At 40.2% G+C, this 24,589-nt stretch overlaps 1 pseudogene; it reads left to right on the top strand.

Moving 5' to 3' along the window:
* The first annotated feature begins 1,505 nt into the window (after positions 1-1,505).
* Positions 1,506-24,589, top strand: part of LOC118851351 — a 62,598-nt pseudogene continuing 39,514 nt past the window's right edge.

Genomic DNA, 24,589 nt, shown 5'->3' with positions numbered 1-24,589 from the left:
TGGGTCGAGCCCTTGTCTGATCATTTAACCATCTCCTATTCTCTGTGTGATGCACATCCTGAACCCTAGTAGTGTTTTGTGCCTCAGCCCCTAACATTGTCTCATTCTCTCCCCACTCACTTCCTCTGCCACCATGGCTAGGACGAAGCAGGCAGTCAGGCTCTTTCTGGGCTGGGTTGAAATGCACTCTGGGCTTTTTTGGTCTCCTGTTGCTCTTAGCCACATTAATAGAAAAGTTCTCATTTGAGTCAGTTTGGTCTCCTGCTATCTGAGATTCCTCTTCTTCCTGTGGGGTAGGAGTGCCCCCATGTCTTTCACTTAATCTCAATCTTTCGTATACTAGCCGGTAGGCTGATAACACTATCCAGCTTTGCCTAGATAGTGATGCCCCTGACTGAATCCCAACTTCTCGTAAACACTTTTCCAAATCCCTAGGATCTCCTCTCCGTAGCCTTGGTTCCCAGTTTTCACAGGGTCCAGCTTTTTTAGCCAATTCTTTTGCTAGGGAGGAATAAAATGGATCCTCCCATCCTGGGATATTCATCTCTTCCTCTGGAATTGTTCTGCTTCTAAATAGAGATCTTATACCTAGCGATCCCATCCTGGTCGCCAAATGTATTAGGAGGGCAGAGTTTATAATCTCAAAGAGGATCATAAACATGTCTGAAACGTTCGGAACCGCCGGATATAAGAAACTCTCAAAGTAGAAGGCAGAAGAATCAAAACATTTATTTAGGCTCCACAGTAACCAACCCATGAACCAGCAACCCCATTTTGATATATTGATCAAAAGCTTCCAGGCCCAATAAGTACGCCTTGAAAGAGTAACCAGGAGGCTACAGAGAAGCATGATTGCGTAAAGCAAAATCATGTTTCCCCCTCTATGGTAATAAGATTACCCACTGGACTGAAGTCTTTGTTCAGCTTCCTCCCGTAGGTCAGCTCTGCTACTGGCAGCTCCTGCTTCAGCTGTGGCTGTGGCTGTAACTGTAGCTGTAACTGTCGCTGTAACTGTCGCTGTAACTGTCGCTGTAACTGTCGCTGTAACTGTCTCTGGCTCCAACCGGAAAAGGAAAAGAGGATCTTCAAGCTGTCCTCTCCCCTCTTATAGAGTTTTTGACATCATCAAGCACCGCCTGAACGACCAGGGCCGATTGGTTCTTGACTTGGCCCCTCCCCCTAGCGTAGCCGTTAACACCTCCCCTCAGCCAGCCCCATGACTCATCACACAGGAAGTTGTCTGCTTCCTGGAATGCTCTTTTGGCTTCCTGCCCCGGAAGAGCAAGCCACAGTGTCCAGAGGCTCAATGAGGTAAGCTGAGTCATTCAAAGAAAACAAAGGCCATTCTGGCTACAGCCTCATGTAGGGAGTGTAACCTCACCTGTACTTGAAGAAACTAATGATTCCATGAGTTGTGGGGTGAGGAGGGGCCACCCCATGCAAAGGAAAGGAAGGAAAAAGAGAAGCAAACACACCAGTAAATGTAAATGGTAAGTGGAGCAGGCATGAGGAATGGTCCATGCAGAAAGAAGATGATGGGAGATGAGAGATACACGAGAGGAACACCAGGAAAGTCAATTTCTCTGGACCAGTACATGAAGAGAAGTAATAATAAGCCTGGAAAGGTGGGTGGTAATGGCTTTAAATGCCAAACAGAGGAGATAGTTCACCACAGTTGTGCACTGGAATTTATCCAAAGGGGAGAGATATGGTTCTGTTCTTCAGGAATGTCACATTGGCAGCTTTGTGGCTTTTGGGAAAAGAGTGTGTGTGAGAGAGAGTAAGTGAGAGAACTCCTGAAACTGTAACTTCACTCCAGGAGCTCACTCTTACTGAAACACCTCCTCTCAGTGAATGCCTTTAGGCTGAAAACCTCTGCTCATCCGTAAATACAGGATCTGGTTCTTGTGTTTATCTCTATCCCTGCCTGTCTGCTGTCTGGTCTTCCTGTCTTTTGTCTTAGTGAATTAAGATGGGAAAATCAGCCTCTAAACCCCAGACTCCATTAGATTGTATGTTATCCCATTTTGATGCTTTTGTTCACTCAGGATATGGTGTTAAAGTCACCAAGAGAAAATTGTCAACTTTGTGTCGGCGTGAGTGGCCAACCTTCGGTGTAGGATGGCCCCCAGAGGGAACACTAGATAAAGAGGTTGTGGGAGCAGTGCACCGGGTAATAACAGGGGATCCAGGACACCCGGATCAGTATCCTTATATTGATGTGTGGTTGCAATTAGTTACGTTTCCCCCTCCCTGGTTGAAAACCTGTACCTTTCAAAATGGTATTCGAATATTGGTTGCTCGACCCCTAACTCCAAAGGGGGACAAGAAACATCCTGAGGCTCCCGTCCTCCAGGTGCCTCTGGAAGATACAGAGTTTACTTTAGCCTGTACCTCTGATCCCCCTCCTGCTTCCCAAATCTCGGCAGAGGATTCGCCCTCCAGCCCTCCACCTTATTGCCCTCCCTCCTCGTCTTCCACAGACCCCGACCGCCCCCTGAGAAAGGGACTATACCCTCCCCTTCCCAAAAGTACGGAGTCCTCCAGGTACTCTGACACTTCAGCCCCAGACCCGCTCCCCACTCTGTCTCCATTCTGCACCCGCGGAGGCGTTCCCTATGCCTTGGCCCCCTCTTTTACTCATCCTTCTACTAAACTTCCAGATCCAACCCCCATTCTGCCTCTTAGACAGACTCTCGGGCCAGGAAGGACATCTTCCTTGATATATGTCCCTTTTACATCAAGTGACATTTACACTTGGAAAACTCGGAACCCACCCTTCTCTGAAAAACCCCAGGCTCTTATTAGCCTGCTCGAGTCTGTTTTTCAGACTCATCGCCCCACCTGGGACGATCGTCAGCAACTTCTTACTGCCTTGTTTACTACAGAAGAGAGGGATAAGATAAAACAGGAGGCAAAAAAGGCTGTACTGGGAGCTACTGGGGGTCGCCCTGAGGACCACCAGAATAAGGTCGACAAAGCTTTTCCCTCTACCCGCCCTGCCTGGGACCCAGCTAGTCGGGACCTCAACGCCCTTAGCAATTACCATAAGTATTTGCTTCAGGGCATGAAATCAGCTGCGAGGAGGCCCACAAACCTTACTAAAATCTCTGAAATTAGACAAGGACTCGATGAGACTCCTGGAGCTTTTTTGGAAAGGTTATATGAGGCTTACCGGACCTACAGCCCCATTGACCCGGAGGCTCCGGAAAATAGAAGGGCTATTAATGTTGCATTTGCCACCCAATCAGCTCCTGACATCCAAAAAAAGCTCCAGAAACAGGAAGGTTTTGAAGGGTTGGTCATATCTCAGTTAGTGGAAATAGCTCAGAAGGTTTATTATAATAGGGACACCCCTGAAGATGTGACTAGTAAGCGTTGTGCTAAAGTTGTGGTTGCAGCCCTCCAGTCGCTGGACGGGAATGGGAAAAGGGGGCATCAGCCCCCTCCTCGCAGCCACCTTAGTAAGGACCAGTGTGCTTACTGTAAGGGGATTGGCCATTGGAAGAATGAATGTCCCTGAAGGAAGACTCATTCACCCTCAGTGCTGGTCATGACCGATCAAGCCTAGGGGTGCACGGGTTCCACTCCCACTGGTTCTAGGGAACCCTGGGTTCAGCTTTTAGTTGGGGGACATCCAGTCAACTTTCTGGTTGATTTATGGGCTGCCAATTCTGTGCTCAAGACCCCATTAGGCCCCTTATCAGCCAGATCTATGTCTGTCCAGGGTGCTACTGCACAAGTCGCCTTTTTCTCTTGGACCACCGAAAGAGTGGTCAACATTGGCAAGGGAACTGTAACCCATTCTTTCCTTGTCATGCCCGACTGCCCATACCCACTTCTTGGAAGAGACCTTCTTCATAAGCTCAGGGCTACTATCTCTTTTTCCATGCCATCCCCCACTTTCACCTTTGCCCTGCCAGAGGAAGACGTTCCTACAAGGTCTCGGTATAACAACACAACATCTCTAGACTGTATTTTCTTTCATTCCTTCACAAATACAAATCATGTCTCGATATGTGGGTGAAGATTTTGTTGCAGCTTAAACAAAATAATGAAAGAGAAATCCATCTTGTATTCATAATATTGTTCCTGCTAATAACAGCTGTTGCTAAAGATGCTGGATATATTATTCAATCTTTTGTTTTTTATATTCCACCTTATGCACCTCAGCTTAGTAGAGAGGCAAAACTTAACAGCTTTCTTTCTTCCTCAGGTTTTAGATAAGTGCTTTTCTTACAGTTTTTGTTCTAGGCTGTGGCTGTCAGATTTGGGTTGCCAGTTACCAAAAGAAAAAAAAAGCCAGACTCCCATATCTTTTTCTTTTTATGCAAAGAAGAAAAGGAGGAAAATGAGCTGAAGAAACAATATATACCTCAAAATAAATTCATGATTTAAGGAAGCAAAAATCAATTTCAGTTCAACAAGCATTACCTTCCTACTGTTGGAAACACTGGGCTAGATGCTAGGAATATTTGCACCTCACTTTAGACTAGCCTTGGGCATTTGCAGGTGAAAGGGAAGATTAAAAGGGCCATTAGTTCAGTACTCCTATACCTATAGGGTAACCAGAATAGTTTGAATTTAATAGGTGCTCCAAGCACTTTTATTTACCACAGCTCTACTTAGCAAACTTAATTTCTTGTAGAGATTTCTATAGCAAACCACCTCTAATGGTTCTTTCCTAAGTACCTACAAACAGATTCAAGTCTTCTTTATCCTAAATTCTTCCCTTATCTATCCATTCTACTAACTTGATCATCTTAGTTTCTTGACCTCCGGTTCAAACACAGCTTAGACCTCACCATTCTCAACAAACTCCCCTACTTCCTCAAAATTTTAAAATAACACTTCTCCCCCTTCTCCCTTAAATTCAGCCTGGACTGTCCCTAAAATCACTGTATTCTTTGAAACCGTATCCCTTTGGAGGCCACATTCTTTGTTCCTCATTGCCTCAGGGTATTTTCTCTCCCTATGTTCCCTCCCTTTTTCCCTTTAGAAGCCTATGCAGTCCATTTATACCTGCCCATCCTCATTCTTATTGCTTTCCTTTACTGATCTCTAGGTCTTTGCTAGGTGGCACCTTGGGAAGTGTAAGGCCTACAGTCAGGGAGACATCTTCCTGAGTTCAAATCTGGCTTCAGATACTTAGTAGCTGTGTGACCCTGGGAAAGTCACTTAACCCCATTTGCCTCAGTTTCCTCATCTGTAAAATGAGCTGGAAAAGGAAATGTCAAACCACTCTGGTATCTTTGTGTCTTTCCCAAGGAAACCCTAAACAGGGTCACAAAGAATTGGATATAACTGAACAACAACAGCAAGGTCATTGCTAACTTCTTCAGTTATTTTGCTAAAGTTGATGGTTCATCTTTTATATGCCATCCTTTGTCATCATCCCTGAAGACTCTGGTATACATGGTGAAGGACCTGTCTAATAACCTCTTCACACAATTCATCACTGCTTTCAATTCCTTCTATTCTATTATTGACTTCCAAGCTCATTCTACTCAATGACTGTTAACAAAGCTTTTCACCTTTCTTCAAGGACAGAATCATACACTACTCTCTCACAGCAGATGGATCTGACCTAATGACAATAAGGAGACAACATATTATAACTTGTGGGGTGCAGCTGAATGCTTTCATCAGCAAAAGAGAGAAAGGTTTAGCCTTCACCAAGAAGATCCAGGCCATCTTCTTATCACTCAGCCCTCCCTCATTCCTCAGAACTAATCAGCATTGTCACCTACCATCTCTTCCTTTCCTCTGATCTCAGAAGGGGAGATTTTGTTAATCCTCCTACTCCATCTGTTAAACCTGAAAATTTGGTTGAAGGAAACAACAGAGCTAGGTGATAGAAAAATCCATGTTGTTTATTATTTTCCCTTAAAGCATAGCTAAGCTAGCTTACATGTACTGTTGTACCAGAAGCGAGTGAGACATGCCACAGAGTGTAAGTTTTAAATGGAGAATTTATTAGCTGGCAGCCACTGGGGTTTTTTTTGCTACCCAGATCAAATGGCCCCGTGTTGGGGTGAAGGTGTGACTTATATAGGACATACGGGGTACAGTGGTTAATTATCTCCTGGAAGCTACAGGTCAGGTCGCAGGGTGGGAGGTGATCCCGAAGAACAGGAACAAAGGTCCTGACTGATCAAAAGATTCTGACAGGTTATCGTTAAGTGGGATAATCTTTTTGACATTCCTTGGTGGAGTCACGGAGCCCCAGGGATATCTGCTAGACAGAAAGGGTCTGCCAGGTTAGTCTTCAGTGGGATGGTCCTATCTATTGACATTCCTTGGAGGAGTCACAGGACCCCAGGGATATCTGCTAAATGCTGAAGAGATCTGAGTACATTCTTTCTGGGGGTACTTGTCAGTAGCTAGGGGTTTTCTCAGGGGTTCCTAACAGTAACTGATTTTCCAGTACCACAGTACCTACAAGGAATCAGAGCATAAACTCTGGCTGTCTGAACAAAGGAACGAGAAAACATATATGTTACTTTAGCAGACCTAGCAAGCCTGTATTACCTCACATTTATGACCCCCATGTATGTTTAACCATGATACAAGAAGAGGATTTTCCTTAATGGAATAGGGTTGTAAAAAATGTTGACAAAGGTCAGCTAATATTAAGCAAGGTACTCTCTCTTGGGGTTAGGGTCTCATCCTTTAATGGTTAACAGGGGTAAGAATGTCCTTAGTCAGTCTAATCTGGCCTTGTTGACAGAGGTAAGGGTATTTCCTGAGCAAACTTTTATAGAGAACAAAGAAGCCCACGTCCTGGATCTTCTTCCAGTTACTCATTAATTCAGGCTCTGGGTCTAGTTGAAATTAAAAATGATATAAAATGGTATAAAACATTCCCCATTTCCTCCTTTTGGTCAAAGGCAAACTGGAAGTTTTGCCTGAAGACCAATTAAGGTATGGAAAAACTGCTATCTTACTCAGGGGTAAAGTTCTAAAAATCCTTATCTAGGTGGATTCAGGTTTTTTTTCTCTTTCTGTGGTTGAACATCCCCAGAGATGGACAGTAGTTGTAAACTAATTGTAAACAAGCAGAGAGAGCAAGTTGCAAGGGGCAATAAGCCAAAGACACCAAAAGTACAGGTAAACAGTCTTGGGAATGCAAGGGACTCAGAAAGGGAGCAGTCTTTTGTACAGGTTCTGGTCCAGAGTCTCAGGAGGGGCTGCCTGCGTCTGATGCTGTCCCCTTCAGGCTCTTTGAAACCGGAGGGCATGGTGTCCTATGGGCTCAGATATCCACTTGGGAGCAGGGCCAATCCTCAGATGTGATAGAAGGATCAAGGAGTCCATATCCACAAGTTGGCAGCTGTAGAAGTAGTCAGATCTGACAGGAGCTCCCAGAACACACATGATTTGATAATTGAGAGAAAAATAGCACAACATAGTATATTAGGAAGGCAGAATTTATGATTTCAAAGAGAATATCATATGTGCCTAAAAGGTCCAGAACCACAGGATATAAGGAATTCTCTAGGCAGAAGGCAGGAGAACCAAAACATGTATTTACACTCCACAGTAACAAGCCCACAAACCAGCGTCCCCATTTTGATACTTTCATCAAAAGCTTCCAGGCCCAATAAGTCCGCCTCACAAGGGTAACCAGGAGGCCACAGAAAAGCGAGATGGTATAAGGCAAAATCGTATACATTCTTCCCCTCTACGGTAAGAAGATTACCCACTAGCCTCTAGTCAGCTCTGCTACCGGCAGCTCAGCTTCAGCTGTAGAGGTCTCTGGCTCCAACCAGAAAAGGAAGAGAGGATCTTCAAGCTGTCCTCTCCCCTCTCATAGAGTTTTTGACATCATCAAGCACTGCCTGAACGACCAGGGCCGATTGGTTCTTGACTTGGCCCCTCCCCCTAGTGTAGACCAGGTTAACACACTTCCCCTCAGCCAGCCCCATGACTCATCACACAGGAAGTTCTCTGATTCCTGGCATGGTCGCTGGGCTTCCTGCCCCGGAACAGCAAGCCCCAGTGTCCAGGGAAGCTCAATGAGGTAAGCTGAGTCATTCAAAGAAAACAAAGTCCATTCTGGTTACACATAGGTCCCAGCCATGCAGGGCTAAGTTCAAACAAATACAATAAATGGTTCAGTATCCCAGCCACACAGGGCTGAGTTTAAATAATTACAATAAAGTTTTTTTCTCATAATTCACAAAACTACACATTTACAGTAAGTCAGGTACAAACCAAACCACTCAGATGGTTCACAATAGACTGGTATTGAGAGGGGGAAATTTGCATGTCACATGTTTTACATTTACACATCAGATAACCAAGAAAACTTAAACGTGAACCATACAAAGTAATGCAATCATTATTAACAATGTTGACTAATATTAAATTCCTCATATCCCAGTAGCACAGTACATATATCATCATAAACTTTTAGTCATGCCATGTCTCTTTGATGGCATTTACAAAATAATCCACAAACCATTCTTAACAAAGCCAAAAATGTTTCTGATTTAATTTCGGCACTTAATTGCACAATTTGTGTACAAAACAACTTTAAATCCCAGTTGCCTATTTCCAATGTCCATTTAAAGCAGCACCTTTTTTTTTCAGATGCCCGATTGTAGTTATCTAGTTCCTAGATAGTAAAAGAGATTTCTGCTTCTCTGGTTCAGATCTAGACATTCTCAGACAATTCTTACTTAATATAACTTAGTACAATCATTTAAATTTGGTTCTCCTTTTTTTAACTTTAGAGTATTTCAGTTCATATATCATATACTGTTTCTAACCTTACCTAAATTTCATACCTGGTATAAGAATCCTTTAAAATATGAAGGTCCAACCACAAATTGAACTCATCTTCCTTTTAAAATTATCAGACAGATACTTTACAAAGGAGATATAATTTCAGCTGTACCACTATCTTATACAATTTTCTTGTGCAAAAATCTTAATTTAAGATCTTATCAACACACACTTATTAGCTTGAATTTCCATGATTGATAAATTTTGGAGCCAATCATACACATCTGTATATAATTCTTAGAGGAATCAATCTGATCCTATTGCCTTTTCCTGAAAATTTGCTATCCCTTTTTTTAATTAGACAACTATCACATTACATCTTTGCTTTATTACTTTGTCTAATTATTTCCTCCTTTTGGAGGATGTTATCTCTATATTCTTTTAATCTTTATTCGGTCATGAACATAAGTTAAAATTGTAAGCTATTCATTCCTGCATCCTATTATAATAACTCAGAGATATTCCAATATTCATCTGTTACCTAACAGATTTAGCATTGTGCTTACAAAACTTCTTGATAATATAAATTTTCTATGAAAGAAAAGAGGGACAATGTCACATATCTTAACAGAAGGAAAGAACTTCCTTAGCTCTGTTTGATTCCAGGCATGAGTCATATCTGATAGCCAATCATATAGTCACTAGGTGGTGAAAGCAGGACTTAGGAGTAATCAGGTGGGGATTTTCCTTTTCAGAAAGGAAATAGCAGAATTGGGAAATAGAGTCAGGAAGATCCTACCTAGGCTGTGTCCAAGGTTGTCTTCAAACTTTTACCCAGGCACAGATATCCACCTTTAAAGTTCTCAGCCTGTAATGCCTGCCATTCTAATACTGGCTTCATGTGACCTATTCCTGTAATCAGAGCTTAAAACAATATTAAATTGTGGTCCCATAAAATCTCAAATAGCAAATAAATATCCTTCAGATAGGACTGTCCCAAATTTTATTGAGCTAGTAATTATCAAATCAAGCTATATAACTTTTTGGCCTTCCAGAATACTTTCTCACACTCTCCACTTAAACCATTTGAAACTAGTATTCCTTTGGGACAGGAGAGTCTTATCTAACTCCCATTTGTCCCCAGACTTTTTAATCTACCTTTTGTATTTCCAAGCAAACCTTTATTTACCTTTCCAAACCTTTCAAACCCATTATTCAGTCTTCCTTTGCATTTCAACCATAAGATAAGATAGATCATAAATTAGTGATTTTTACTGACATAAGTGTCTGTACTGGAGTCCATTCCAGCTTAAACAAAGCAAAGAGGTTAATGACCATCCTCACAGGATGATGTATTTATGTCCCCTGTTTACTCATTCTGGAGGAAAGGGACACTTTAGGAATCAAAACTTATACACATTGATAAGCTCTAACTCTTGCTTAAAATCACAAAAACATTTTCCAAAACATTTCTAGAATTATTTCCCTTTCTTAAAAACAGTTTAAAATTTATCCTGATATTAAAAGGAATACTCACTAAATTTCCCTGAAGACAATTATTAGAAGGTTTTAAAATGATAGACATCTCCTTCTTTTTCCTTAAAGCAAATTAACCCTTAAACACTGGAATTCATTAACTAAGTTGGTGCCAAATGTCCTCATTCTCAAATATTGCACAGAATTCCTGGATATTACAAAGTTCCTTAGTCAAAAAGTGTTGTAATGGGGGGACACTTAGTTTCTATAAATTTCATACCCAATTAAATTTACCTTATCACAATAACAAAGTTTACCACTAGTGGTAACATTTTAATTTCTAAGGCCCAATATTCTTAGCACTTTAAAAGAAAAGATTATTGTCTATAAAACCACATTTTTTTTCAACATTGCTGATATATCTGTTTACCAAATTACACAATTTAGAAATGTAACAATGCCCTAAACATAATTATGCATTTTAAAACTTGAAACAACCCATTTATCATTTAGGTGAACACATTTCTAAATCTCCATGCACAGAGAATCTTTCATCTCATCTTTTGAAACTATAACTTTAAATCACCAGATATATTCTCATAATAGAAAACCTTTTCACATAGAAAGTCTGTTCTCATGGTTAGATATCAGTATTATCAATTATTTCTTGTTATAACCAAATACAACAGTTCCAAATTTCATTACATCCCTTTTAAAAACCCAATTCACATATATCAAAATCAGATTAAAATTGCTATAATATCATTTCTTACCACACAATTGTCTTCTCAAATTTCACAATCTAAGAGAATTTTAGAAATACAATGCAATTTTAGAAATACAGAAACAATAATTTTCAGATGACATCAATTGCATTTCCAGATTACCACATATAGAAATTATTCAGCTTATTAGTTTTGGTATTTAAAAACCACTTCAGAAGTTAACAATTACATTAAATCAGAGAGAGATAATAATAATGTTGTATCTAACATATACCAGACTTTATGTTAAGCATTTTAAAATCATTATCATTTTGATCCCATAACAACCATCATTATTATTTTCCCTTTACAAATCAGGAAACAGGTCAAACAGAGATTAAAATACAGTTTTGCAATTGGAACAAGAAGTGTGAAGTTACCTAGAGCAGAAACTGGTATCCCAGTGGTGACAATTCTGGGAGGCAGAAAGTCCAAATCCATCTACCTTTCCCTTCCCCCACAACTGCAGAAGTTACTGAGCCTAAAGCGGTTTTGGGCAGAAAGTGGGCAGAATGTATAGAACCTGGGTGACATTTCCAAGCTTTGCCCAAAAGGATGGGCTACAAAGGTACCCAGGGGCACAGGACTGACTGTCAGTCTGTGAATTTCTGTCCTTCTCCTCCTTTTGCCAGGTGGGGATGGGTGATTTGAGTTTTCCCTACAGTTCTCCTGCATTATCTTCTCCTAATCTGATCTGGGAGGAAAGGAGTTCGTTTTAGCTGCTCAAACTTTTACTGCAGCCCTGGCTCGGTCAGAGACAGGACAACAATGGTGAAAGATCTCAATGATTGTAACTCAAGTAAACTTTGCCTTTCTTGCTCACTCCTTAAAAACTTTTTGCACTTAAATCTAAGGGAAAAGATTCCCTCTTAACTCTGGGGAGGGAGTGGGGAATGATAAGTGACCAGCATTGGGAGGAGGTGTTTCAGCAAGAATGAGCTCCTGGAAGGATTTTACAGTCTCAGGAGTTCTTTCCCAAAATCCAACTAGTCAGTTTCCAAACTTTTAATGATTAATCAATCCCAGAATGTGCTCAAAAGTTTCAGCTCTATTTTTTTCTCCAAGTCCAGTTGGCCAGACCAGACATTGAAAAAGAAAAAAGAGTCTCTGTTTCCCTAACTGCAGCCTTAGAATTCTCTGGCTACCTGCGTTTCAGATTTTACACAGTACAGACATAGAGCACACGCTCTCACACAGACAATTAACATACAATTAACAAAACAGGTACAGAACAAATACAGACTGAGCTCAGAGTTTAAACAACAGAAAATTAGAAGCTTTCATGAGTTAGCTATTAGTACCCCTATGGTCTTTGGGGAAGCCTTGGCGTTCCTGATTTTTCTGACTCTCCATATCCTATCCCTTAGGAAGGGGGAAAGGGGAGATGAAGGAGAACTAGGGCAGGTAAGGGAAGGCTAGGAGTAAGGATAAAATGCATTTATCCTCCCCATAATCAGAGCCTTTAAGGGAAGGAAGTAGGAATAGGGCAGAAGGCAAAAAACAGAGCCCTTAAGGGAAGGGGGAATAAAGGGGGAGGGAAGAGAGAAGGCAACGGTAGCAGAACAGAATTACCTTCCTCAGGATCAGAGCCTTTCCTGGGAGGCAGAGGGGGAGGGAGTAACAGCAAAATGCAGGTTTTCTCACCTGGATCCGGGCCTCCAAGGAAAGGAAGGGAGGGAGGGGGTGAGGAATAGGGTGGAGGGAGTGGAGGAATGGTTGGACTTCTAATTCTAGTTTTTGACTGATCCATAGCTAATTTTCTAGATCAATCAGTTTTTCCAGGGGATCTTTGTGCATTTGACCACAGATTTGATCCCTGCCTCCAGAGCTAGCTTAAAGGGAATTTCAGACTTCAACCAATTTTGTGGGAGTCCTTTTAGGAAGCTGGGAAGAGAGACAACTTACCCCCACCTTGTCAAGGCCAAAATTCCAGGAAAAATTAATCCTGTGGCACCCAAAAGCATTGGCAAGGTTGGGTTGCATTGTCCCATTTCCATCATTTCCAACCGAAGTTCACAGCACCATAACTGTTAAACCTGAAAATTTGGTTGAAGGAAACAACAGAGATAGGTGATAGAAAAATCCATGTTGTTTATTATTTTCCCTTAAAGCATAGCTAAGCTAGCTTACTTGTACATACAAGGAGTCAGAGCATAAACTCTGGCTGTCTGAACAAAGGAATGGGAAAACGTATCTACATTATTTTAGCAGACCTAGCAAGCCTGTATTATCTCACATTTATGACCCCCATGTATGTTTAACCATGATACAAGAAGAGGATTTTCCTTAATGGAGTAGGGCTGTAAAGAATTTTGACAAATGTCAATTAATATTGAGGTAGTCTCTCTTGGGGTTAGGGTCTCATCCTTTAATGGCTAACAGGGGTAAAAATGTCCTTAGGTCGGTCTAATCTGGCCTTGTTGACAGAGGTAAGGATTTTTCCTGAGCAAACTTTTATAGAGAACAAAGAAGCCCAGGTCCTGGATCTTCTTCCAGTTACTCATTAATTCAGGTCTAGTTGAAATTAAAAATGATATAAAATGGTATAAAACATTCCACACATACCATTGCCTCCTGCTCCTGCCTTTGCTAGGGACCTCACTTCTGCAGCCATTCCCTCTGTTTGATGCATCTTCAGTTTTCTCCCTACTGGTTCCTTCCTGTCTGCCAGTAAACATACTTGAGTCTCTTCAATTCTAAAGAATTGTTCTTTTTACCACTCTGCTCCATCTGTTACATCATTCTCCTCTCCTTTGCTGCTAAACTTCTTGAAAAATGTTGTTGATGCCAGGTGCCTTCACTTTGTCACCACGTTTTGTATCCTCAGCCTCGATCATTTGAACTTTTACCTCCAGAACACTTCTGAAACTGCTGTTCCAAGGTCACCTCTGACTTCTTAATACTGAGATTCACCAGGTTGTTGTTTTTTTCAATCATAGGATAAATTAAAGAATGAAAATGAAAAAGAACATCTATTAAATGGTTGCTACATGCTAAGAGCTGTGCTAAGCATTGGGGGTACAGACACAAAATCATGTTGTCCCCTGTTCACAGAATTCACATTTCTCATTGGGGAAGATTACATTTATAGGAATAAATTTAGTTCTGTGGTAGATAGCAAAGTCCACAGGTTCCTAGGGCATAGCAGCAGGGTAGATTGTAAGGCCCGATGATCCTCCATTTTACTGGAATCACTTTAGTTACTGACTCCCTGGTTATTGGTGCTTCCTGAGTGACCACCTCAACCCAATGGTAGCACCAGCCACCCAGCAAAACCTTCCTATTATCTTCTCCATCACTTCTCATTTCAAATCATTTGCCAAGTCCCAGTAGTTTTACCTCAGATTATCTTTTGCATGTATCACTTCTAGCATAGGACTTCATCATCACCTCCCCTGGACTATCACATTAACTTAACTTCCCACTCCTCTTTCCAACCCAAACCTCATTACCAAACCTAGGTCTGGTTAGGTCACTTCTTTGCTCAGAAATCTTTAGCAGCTTCTTAATGCCCATCAACTAGAATTCTTACTGTGGTACTGGAAAATCAGTTATTGCTAAGGAGACCCCTGAGAAAATCCCAGTTTGCATAATAAAGAATGAACTCAGACCTTTTGGCATTTAGCAAATGTCCCTGGGGCTCTGTGACTCCACCAAGGAATGTCAATAAAATTATCCCACTTAATGATAACCTGTCAGAATCCTTGATCTGTCCCTGTGCCACTCCCCACCCTGTGACCTGGCCTGTAAGTTCCAAGAGATAATTAACCTCTGTACCCTGTATTTTCTATATAAACTGCTTCTTTACCCCAACCTGGGGCCATTTGATTTGGGTGGAACCCCGAATGGTAGCCGGCTAATAAATTCTCCATTTAAAACTTATACTCTGTGGCGTGTCTCACTCGCTCTTGGTACAATATTACCATCTTGGTTGACATTCAAGGCCTACCAGAATGAGGTGGGTGCTAAGGTATAACCCAGCATTGTCTCATATTATGACCTTCTATATGCTCTAGGCCTCAGGCAAACTTTCCCTCTCTAGAATACACCCATTTCCCTCCTACTTTCATGTTGTTCATGCTTTCCTCTGTTCCTGGAATGTCCTCCCTAGCCTTCCTCATCTTTTGAATTTCTACCCATTCTTTAAAAGCCTAACTCATATCCTTCTACCTTCATGAAGTATTTGCTGATCCCCATCCCTCTTCCTGTCACACAGCACTTTGAACCACTTTGATGCATTTCCCATATAATATTTTGTATTACATGTATGTCTGATCCCTAGACTATAAGATCTATACTACAAATGCAGGCATGATGTCTTATCTAAATGTTTTATCTACCCTTCTGCCTTGTACAATATCCTGTACACAAGAAGTACATAATAAATATTTGTTGAATTTACTTAACAACCATGTAAAGTAGGTTCTTCGCATTTTTAAAATGAGGAAACTTAGATTTACTAAATTGTGAAACATTTGGCTAGTACTATGTCAGTGCCAACTTTTAAACCAAAGTCTTCTGACTCCCCAGAAGTTTAGATCCTAAGGTCACACTGCAGAAAGGAAAAAAAGATAAATCTTGGGTATTGCATGTGTGGGGGCGGGGGGGGGGCGTCGGACAGGGATTAGCAATTTACTGCTAATGCAGTACTTTGAGTCCTAACCTTAAATCTACTGTGCTGTTCTTAAGTAAAAAATTTCTAGGCTTTTGGCTGCTCGTTACTTGTTGAAATCATCTTGTCTTTTCAGATTTGACAGAAATGGAGTCACAGGGAAGAAGTCAAAATACACTGTTGTGAAACCCTGAGCAGCTCAATTTCTTCTTGCCTTTTCAGGTGAGGGCAGCCCAACAGTCCCCAAAGATTGGCCTGCATTTGGCTTCTGATGCTAGAAAAATGGCTAGAGTGGGACAGGGTAAGGATTTTCTTTACAATTGAAATTAGCCTCTGAGGTGGAGATTGAGAATGAGCTGTTAGTAGTGGAATCCTCTTGTTTTTCTATTGTTGGTGATTTCTTTTTGTCTGAGATTTGCCAAAGTTTATATAACAGTGCTTCTTTGAATATAGCTTCTTACAGGCTGTGTGAGTGTGGACAACTGTTGAATACTAGGATGGATATGAAAGAGAAGAGAGAAAAAAGGTCCTAATATTAATAATAAAGTTAAACTGCAATCAGTTGTTGATTATATATGGTAGTGGGCCAATATGTAAATAATTGAAGTCCAGAAGTATTTTATTTTTTTAAACCTCATTGTAACACATATGGCTTAGATGCAACTTCACGCACACACACACACACAGGCACACACACATACATGCACGCACACACGCATGTATAATTAAAACAATATTAACCCTATTAAGGGTACAAATAGGGTTTTAAAAATTTTAATTATTAGAACATTTTTTTTCTTCCCTTTAGAGACAGTTTACATACCAAATCAGTCAAAACATTTCTTAGTATTACTCTGAGGCAATATTGACTAGTGTTTGTTAGTTTTTACTTAAATTACTGTGTTTTTTGTAAGCCTGCATTTATGTACCAAGTCTTCTCATCAGACCATTCCTTTCTTCATTCCAAATTTCTTTTTATTCTGTTTTTATTGTCACCAGAAACCACATCTTTTCAGTAGAGATACCAAAAAGCAATGAAGAGGACCAACTTAAATTGACCTCTTATTCTTTCCCATCTTCTTGGGGAAGGTACTAATGCACAACATAATGACCAAAATCAAGCAAGAAAAGGGAGGCACAAGAAGCAGAGTGCCTGTATGAGCAGTGATTTTAAGTGTTTTTAGACTTATGGAAGGAGTTTGAAATAAAATGTTTAACAGTTTCTGAAGAGGAAAAGTTTATTGTTCCCAATTAGGGATCTTTCTGTCTTAAACATTGAATTTCTTGAGCCAAGTGAACTTTCCCCTCTCATTTGCTTGCTTTATGAATGCTTGCTCAACTGGATCAGCAGTTTTCCTGCACCCCGGGGATTTCATTATCCCCAGTCACCCTGCCCGGTCCTTTTCCTTTGTTTTCACTGCACAGGCTGAGCATAGCTTTTGTCTTGGTTTTTCCAGGATTAAAGTAAATAGTTTTGCCCCTTAAAACCACAGAAACTCTGTTTTTTAAAACAACTTTAAGGACGTGATGAGTCCTTTGGGAGCTGATTAAACTTACCCTAAAACCCACATGGAACCTGCAGCATTAACCTCTGACTTTCCTTCTCAAGGTACTTCAAAACCAGACAAAAATGTCTTGCTTTCTTTTAGACTGCTTTCTGTGGTTCCTTTTCTAAACCTGCTAACTTCTGCTAAAAGTTTCCTTTTTGATTTTCAGATTAGTGTGTAACCTTTTTCTCCTTTTCTTTGTTCCATTTTTGCTTTTTTCCTTTTCATTTTGTTGTGATTTTTCTAGATATTATTTTCAGGGTGGGTCTTGTACTCAAGATGGTTAGCATCTGTGTTTTAGAAAAAGTAAATAATTTCTTGACTGTTGAAGAAAAATATGAATATGAAATCTGTTTATGAATCTGTGGATAATGATTGTCAAATAATGAATCAAATAAATGTTAGTCAGTTTGACTTTAGAATTCTAAATGGAAGCCTTAACCTGTTCCTTCCAATTATCTAGGGAGCTGTTCATAATGTTCTATGGTAACTTTCATTCCACAGTGGGTAAATGACCAAGGGATAAGAATAAGATCATTTTCAGGAGAAAAAAAAAACTTGTTAATAATCACTTCAAAAACTTTCAACTTCACTAATAATCAGAGAGATGTGTATTAAAATAACTTTGAAGTACCACTTCACACCCATTAGACTTGTGAAAATAATGAAAGGCAGTGGAGCTTAGTATTTGTAGGGCTGTGGAGGAAAAGCCCATACTTGAGCAGTATGCAGTAAAAACTACAGCAATAATCATCCCCTTTGACCAAGCAAGTTCATTTTTGGAACTTGGAGGTACTGAAATTTTTAAAAAAGGAAAAAATTACCTATTCCAAGTTTATCATAGAAGTTTGAAATGTAGTTGTAATAAACTTGAAGTAACCTAACTGTCGAAAAATAGGAAAGTGATTAAATAATTTGTATTAAATTAATGAGATGGAATTTTATTCAACAAACATTTAAATTTAATGTCATTGAGACTGACAAGTATGAAGGATAGAAAGAAATTGCTTTGCAACAAATTTTTCTGGCCAAGATCTGATATCCAATATACATAAGAAACTCATTCAAATATTTAAGAGTCATTCCCCAATAGAGAAATCGTGAAAGGATATGAGCAGTCAATTCTCAAAGAAATAAATTCAAGCTATCAAAATCCTTGTGAAAAAAATGCCCCCAATTAATAATAAAAATGCAAATTAAAACAACTCTGAAAATCCACCTCATACCTTTCAGATTGGCAAAGTTGACAAAAAAGAAAAATAACATTTGTTGAAGGGATTGCCAAGAATACAGGCACACTGTGCATTATGGGTAGAGTTGTAAATTGCTTCATCCATTCTGGAAAGCAATTTAGAATTATTCCCCAAATATGACTTAAGCTGTGCATATATCCCTTCATTCAGTGATAACCCCTATTAAGCCTATACTGCAAAGACATCAAAGAAAGAGGAAAGGAACCCACACATTCAAAAATATTCATTTGGGGAATATTTGAACAAATTGTGGTAATGAATGTAGTGGAATATTGTTGCACCATAAAGAATAATGAAAGGGATGGTTTCAGACACATCTGGGAAGACTTGAAGAAGCTAATACAGGGTGAAGTGAGTGAGCAGAATTTAGAGAATAATTTACATAGTAACAACATCATAAAGAAAAACAATTTTGAAAATCATTAAGATTAAGAACTCTGATTGATGCAGTGACAAAAACTAAGATTCCAAATGACCAGTTATGACATTCTACCTACCCCTTGACAGAGAGATGATAAAGCTAGTGCAGAATTAAATGTTCATTTTCAGATGTGTCCAATGTGGAGATTTGGTTTGCTTGACTCTGCATATCTGATTAAAGTTTTTTTTCCTTTCCTTCATGGGGGAGGGGTGGAGTGATGCCAAAAGGGGGATAGTGATGGAGTTACCAGAATGAAAGAAAAAGAAAAGTAATAAAAGAAGTTCCTTGTAGCATTTTTAAAAGATGCATAGGAGAGAATAAAACTTCAGTGGGAAACAGATAAGCAAGACAGTTTTGAAAATATGTTGAATTAATTATATACTTAAAAATTAAAGTTGGTCATAATAGAAACTTACAGCTTCATGTACTATTTTTTGTTCTTTGCAAATGGTCAACTTACTTGGCAATAAGATCAGAATTTTAAAGCCAAATAAATCTGGAAAAACCCTTATGAAATAATGCAAATAGAAAAAACTTTAAACTAGAAGAAAGGCTATGCATTAACTACAATCAAGTAAGCTAAGTAAATGAAAATGAATATACAAAGAATTTTGGTGGGTGTTTTGACAGTGACTGAATACTTTGATTGCTAACCAAGTAGAATTGGTTTTAGTCATGTTTCAGTATTACATTTTAAATGATATATTTAACAGCAACAAGAAAGAAATAGGGTTATGTATTTTGAATGGAAAGTAGGTAAATCCATCATCCATCCTCATGTTGGCAGGTGCTCCTACTTTAGGTTGGGATTCCCTTCATCTTGTTTCTTATTTAAAAGAGCTATAATAGATGTCATCAAGGTTTTGATATATAGCATTGTTTTTATTGGTCCATGGGCCTACCTCAGACCACAGATTTATTCATATTGGTCCATGGGAATAAGGAGATTAATTTTTGAACTGGAAAAGGTTGTGAAACTATAAAGGTTTAGAAACTATGCCTCTAGGCTAAATGTAATTGTGAAATGAGAAGATGAGACTCCTTTTTTATTTTTCTAACTGGACCTCTGGTTTCACTGATGGAGACAGTGAGGAACTTCCGCCAAGGTGGAAGACCTTAATAACTTCTTGATAACTTGTATATTTAGAGAATTTCCTGAGATACTGAGAAATGAAGGAACTTGACTGGGGCTGTAGAGCTAGTATGTCAGAGATAGAACTCAAACTCAGCTGATTCTGATGCTATTTCATATTGCCTCTCACAACTTAATATAAAATCACCTGTTCTAGAATACTGAACAATGAGTATACAGCACTTCCTTAAACCTTCTATATTCTTAGAGAATAATTCACATATCCACTTCTCATCATGATCAGCACAGAAATTCCAGCATAAAGGGTGCCATCCGCAATGTTTAAAGCTGATTACTATGGCCTTTTGTCTCATCTGCTCTAGTTAGCAGTAAAGTGGGGACTTGGGCATAATATTGGCTGCCCTTTTATTGTGAATCAATTAACAAACATTTATCATGCATCTCTCTATGCCAGGCACTGTGCTGGGATCTCAGTATACACTGACTAAAGTCGAAACTTTTTTGCCCCCCATGTGCCTTACCATCTAGCTGGGAGAGACCATGTGTACATACATGGGTAGATATAATATAGTTTTGTGGGGGAACCAACAGTTTCTAGGGACATTTGAAAAGTCTTCATATAGACAGTAGCACTTCACTTAAGCTGTGAAGGAAACTAGAGACTCTCCAAAATGAAGGTGAAGAGGAGGGAAAACCATTCCAGGCATGGGAGATAACCGGTGCCAATGTGAGAGATGCAGGGTTGTATAGTAAGAACATTAAGAAGGCCAGTCTGAAAAGGCTGCAGTGTTCCTAGAAGGGCAGGAAATGTAGGTTGGGGTCAGATTATAAGGGACTTTACATGCCAAACAAAGGAATTTATATTTGAGCCTGGAAAAAACACAAAGCTGCTGGAGTTTGAGGAGAAGGGTAACAATGTCAGCACTTGAGGAAGACAATTTTGACAACTGTGTGGAGAGTGGACTGAAGAGGGGAGAGACCCAAGGCAGGGAGACTAAATAGGAAGCTACTACAGGAATCCATGAAATCCATAACCATTTATTAAGGACCTACCATGTGCCAGGTACTGTGCTAATGTTGGGGATACAAAAAGGGGCAAAAGATAGTTCTCCCCCTCAATGAGCTCATACTCTAATAAGGGAGACAACAAACAAACAAATACATACAAACAAACTATGCACCGGATAAATAAAAACAAAAGTGGGAAGGCACTAGAATGAAGAAGGGCTTAAAAAGGCTTCCTGTTGAAGGTGAAATTTTAGTTAGGACTTTGAGGAAGCCAGGAGGTAGAGATGAGAAAGGATAGGGTGTTTGACAGGTATGTTTGAAAGCAGCAAGGAAGGAATGAGTAGCAGATAGAGAAGGAATATTAGAGAAAGAGAAGGAATGATAGCACGATATGATGGAGAGGACATTAGGGGGTGAGATGAGTTAATCAACAAGCATTTGTTGAGTATCTACTACATACCAGGCACTATGCTAGGTTCTGGGGATATTAATATAAAGACAAAACAATCTCTGCTTTCTATCAGGAATACATATAGCGGGGAGAGCCTTGACAAGGGCAAGAAGAGATTGGGATGAAGGAGAAGAGAATGGGGGGGAGGATATCAAGGGGCTTTGAGATAAAGACAGAGGGAGAGGGGATGGTGTAATTTTCTTTCAGACAGGAATTCGGTATCACCAGGACTGAGTAAGAGGTAAGTGGGGATTTATTAACCATAGGGGAAGAGTCCAGGCAGAGAATTCACAGTTGTATTGGGCCTCACCTTTGTGGTATGGGGATGGTCTAACTTTACTGGACCTCTGCTGAGTTACCATGAGATCTGGCTATGCCCATCTGCCCTGCCACGACCTGTTTAGCTGTTTTTCAGATAATGGGTGTCTCTTTATTTTCAAGTTTTGTGCTGTAGCTATAGTATCACAAAAAGTTATGATATAAATATTTTTGTGCCACATGGGTCCTTTTCCTTTGTCTTTGATATTTTCAGGGTTTAGGCTGAGTAGTTGCACTATTGGGTCATGTGGTATGTAGAATTTAGTTGACTTTTGGAATATACAGAACTTAAATAATTAACAAATAAGCACACAAGTTGCTTTTGTTATTTGTCTCCTTCCGGTTCTGTCCACAGTTCTGTCCATTTTAGCCCTGTTTTCCTTTCTTTTCCCATTTTTTCTTAATATCATTGTAATTAGTATGCCTGCAGTTCTGATCTCGCTGATTTCACTGCCTTAAGTGTACTTTATTTCAGGATGACCTCAAGCCATAGGCTAGTCCAGGTGAGATATGTGCCTATAATTTGTTTGCCCTCAACTTGGCCTCTGTGGTTCTTCTTTCCAATTCTTCCAGAAATTTCCTGTCTACTTTATGAAGGACAGAGTTTCTTTTGCTATCAGAAGATCTACAAAATAACATTCCAGAAGACATCCTTAAGGTGAGCCTCTCTGGGGAAAAGACTAGGAAGAAAGCTTGTATTACATGTTTCTTTCCCCAGGTTATTCTAAGTTATTAAAGTTCTTCCCCTTGCTAATGTGCCTCTAGGAGAGGCTGACTTTCAAGATCATGGCTACACAGTATTCTTTCCCCTCCCATGCCAGTCTAGGTTTCCTTTAATTTAGCAAATATTCGTTAATCACCTGTTGCATGCAGGGTACCTTGGTAGGCCCTGGGAATGCCTAAACAAGAAAGAAATATTCCCTGCCCTTCAAGGACCTTCAGTTCTATTGGAGGTTGAGACATAGCTGTCAAAGCATTCTAGGTATCCTTCCAGAGCTTACAGCTGCTTATTTTACCTACTTTCTCTACTGCTTATAGATTGGTTTGACTGGTTGTTAGAAGAGAAAGGGAAATAAGTTGTCAAACTATACAAGTAGGGGCACCACAGTCCCATGAGCCATTCCTGAGTCTATAAAAGCTATTACTGACCTACTGTGTCCTTTGTACTGTACTAAATTATGAAACATAGAAGAAAAATGGAAAACATGGTCACTATGCCCAAGGCACTAAGTCTGCTTGGAGAGAAAAGACAATATAACTGGAGCAATTAGGTGCTAAACCATATGATACTAATTTTAAGTGCTGTTGGTTTAGACAAAGGAGGGGTCCTATAGGAATGAAATCATAGGGACAGTCCTTGCCTCAAATATGTAGGGTATGTTGGGTTGGGGAAAGACTAGAAGCAGTTAAGGCAGCTAGGAGGTTGTTGGCATAATGAAGTGATGGGGCCCTGATAACTATGTGAATGGAGAAGAAGGGATGACTCCATTTTGAAGGAGAGAACAGGTTTTGATTACAAATTCTATATTGGTCATGAAGGAAAGATAAGAAAGCACAAAGTGGTAGCTTTTTAGGCATTTCTGACCAACTACTCTTCCCACAGGAGCTATATGAGGTCATACCACAAGATGATATAGGGCCTTTGATTGACAGCATTAGGAAGGGGGAGAATTGGTCACCCCAGCTCAGCACAAAAGGTGTTTCTACTCTCTGGGACCTCCTATGGCAAGCACTCCCACAAGCATAGGCCCTGCTGGATCTCTTACTTGGAGAGGACAATGGCATAGGAGCCTGTGGCTGGCCTCTGCAGAAACCATTGATTGACTTTAATCAGAAAGCACTGAAGTTTCTAAAGGGCCCCAACCCTATCCCCTCTGGGGTAGCTGATGCCATCTCTGGGATTCTGTGTATACTACGCTGCCCTGCAGAACTACTTAGGGTTGAATGGCATCTCCTATGTAAGGAGCTCCTTAGAGTTTGTTAAACTGAAGGTGGTCTCCTGCAAGAGGAGTAACTCTTGAGGTGTGTGATGAGGAGAGCTAGCTGGAGCCTGGTTGCTGTATGTGGTGATATCTATGCAGAACAGGTGAGGGAAAAAGCCATTGGGCTCTAAAACGTTGGGAAAAGGTAACTTTTTTCTCTTCTCCACCCTGTCTGTATCCAGGGATCAAAGCCTTCCCTTTGCTAAATTCTGGTATGCTAACTTCTTTTGGGTCCATAGCCTCCATGTAGACTAGGAAATCGGGTAAGAAAAACTAGGTAGTAATGGGAATAAGGGAGTCTTGGGTATTATTTTGCCAAAGCAACATGATAAGTTATTAGCAATAAGAAAGAAGGGTTTTTTCAGAACAAATAGAGAAATGAAAAAGCTATTGAAAGTTGTGAAGTTATAAACTCTTGCATCAGTTATTTAAAAATGGAGTTGATCACAGGAACGGAGATCCTGGTTTTTCCTCAGTGTAACTCCTGCTGTATTGTTGATTTCTAGTTCCATCTGAACATCTGGGTCCTGAGAAGGCAATGCTAACTCTGTTCTCCAATCCTAATACAACCCAGGCATGGAAGATGGCCTATTTTTCCTGCTTGAGTAGCCACAAACACCTCCTGGAGCAGATCCTGGTATGGGCAAATCAAGTTACTCTATAATTCGTAGAGGATCACAGAATTTAGCACTGTTGGTCCAACCCATGCCCAATGAATCCCCCTTTTCATCATCTCTGGTATCCAGACTCTGCCTGGTCTTCCACTGAGGGAAAAACTCAGCACCTCACAGTTCAGCTATTCCCATTTTAGACAGCTCTAGTCATAAGAGAGTCTGCCGAGATATCAAGCCTGAATTTGTGTCTTCCCATCCACTGCTTGTTTCTGTCCTCTACAGCTGAATAGAACAATTCTCATCACTCCTCTGTATGTGGC

This window comes from Trichosurus vulpecula, chromosome 5 (assembly GCF_011100635.1).
Source record: "Trichosurus vulpecula isolate mTriVul1 chromosome 5, mTriVul1.pri, whole genome shotgun sequence".
Classification (NCBI taxonomy): domain Eukaryota; kingdom Metazoa; phylum Chordata; class Mammalia; order Diprotodontia; family Phalangeridae; genus Trichosurus; species Trichosurus vulpecula.
This window is presented reverse-complemented; position numbering and strand designations above follow the sequence as displayed.